Raw genomic sequence first — 1981 nt, 5'->3', positions numbered from 1 at the left:
TTTAAAAAAAATCACTAAATGGATTTCAAGTGTTTAATTTGTAGTCTCTATAGTGTCAAAAAGGATTTCAAGCAGCTTATGCGATATAAAAAAAAAAAAAAAAAAACAAGTGAAAATGGGACAAAGTTATAAAGGAGGGAAAAGAAATAAAACAGGGTCGAAGAAGATACACAGTAAATACCTTTGCTGTTAATATAAAGTCCTTCCTCAAGAGGAGATAAATTTTTCTTCACTCAAGGGGTTCTGGATCTATGAATTAAATCAGGTGTGGAAATTGGGTGAAGGACCACTACCCTCTGTGCTGTCTCAAGACAGGCCTTTGGAGTTTTCAGGTTTACCCAAATGGACTGGCCATTGATTTCATTTATAGAAATCTTAGCTTCATCTATCTAGTTTCTTTAAATGCTTGGGCCATTAATCCCTGTATCATTCTTACTACCATGTCATTTCTGTGGCCTAACCACATCATTTTGCCCCTGCTGCATAAAGACAATTGCTTGGTCTTTGTCCCCAAAGTTCCTCTCGTGCTCCTTGAAATTAGGGAAACCATTTCAACACCAGCATCTTTCCCTAAACGCCCATGTCTACAGAGAACACCTACCAAAGAACTCTCCGCAAATGCAGACACCCCTGCCAACAATGTATTTCTAAATGCGTTGGGGAAACAAATGTCTTTTTTTCTTCACGTTTGAATATCTCTAAAATTAGAACACCTTTATAATCAATGGCATTATTTATCAAATGTACATTTTTACTGAGATATAAATCACGTACCATAAAATCTCATCCTTTTTTTAAAAAAAAAATTTTTTTAATGTTTATTTTTGAGACAGGGAGAGACAGCATGAACGGGGGAGGGTCAGAGAGAGAGGGAGACACAGAATCTGAAACAGGCTCCAGGCTCTGAGCGGTCAGCACAGAGCCTGATGCAGGGCTCGAACTCACGGACCGCGAGATCATGACCTGAGCCGAAGTCGGCTGCTTAACCGACTGAGCCACCCAGGAGCCCCAAATCTCATCCTTTTAAGGTGTTCAATTCAGTGGTTTTTGGTATATTCACAAAGTTGTGCAACCATCACACTCTACTTCTGGGACATTTTCATCACGTCAAAAAAACCCCTGTACCCTGTAGTGCTTATTTCCCCACTCTCCCCAGCCACTGACAACCACTAGTCTGCTTTCTATCTGTGTTGATTTTTGAACATCATATAACTAGAATCATATAATTTGTGGCTTTTTGTGTCTGGCTTCTTTCATTTGGCATACTGTTGTTTGTTTTTTTTTTTTAATTTTTAATGTTTATTTTTGAGAGAGAGAGAGCGAGGAAGGGACAGAGAGAGAGGGAGACACAGAATCTGAAGCAGGCTCCAGGCTCTGAGCTGTCAGCACGATATGGGGCTCGAACCCACGAAACCATGAGATCATGACCTGAGCTGAAGTCGGCCGCTCAACCGACTGAGCCACCCAGGCGCCCCAGCATACTGTTTTTAAGGTTCACCTGCATTATAACATAAATGAGTACTTTATTCCTTTTCGTGGTAGAATAATATTCTGTGGTTATACCACATTTTCTTTGGCCATTTATCAGTTCATAGACATTTGGGTTGTTTCCCTTTTTTGGCCACTAAGAATAATGCTGTTATGAACATGTGTACATTTTTTTGAGTACAGGTTTTTGTGTGGACGTACATTTACATTTCTCTCAGGTACCTACCTAGGAATGGAACTGCTGGGTCACGTGGTAACTTTACATTCAACTTGAGGAGCTGCTGGAACATTTTCCAAAGCAGCTGCCCCATTTTACATTCCCAACAGCATTGTACATTTCTTTAAATCCTTGTCAGTACTGGGGTGCCTGGGTGGCTCAGTTGTTAAGCGTCCGACTTCGGCTCAGGTCATGATCTCGCGGTCCGTGAGTTCAAGCCCCGCGTCAGGCTCTGGGCTGATGGCTCAGAGCCTGGAGCCTGCTTCCGATTCTGTG

Source organism: Panthera onca, chromosome Y, assembly GCF_046562875.1.
Source record: "Panthera onca isolate mPanOnc1 chromosome Y, mPanOnc1 haplotype 2, whole genome shotgun sequence".
In the NCBI taxonomy this organism is placed as follows: Eukaryota; Metazoa; Chordata; class Mammalia; order Carnivora; family Felidae; genus Panthera; species Panthera onca.
This window is presented reverse-complemented; position numbering follows the sequence as displayed.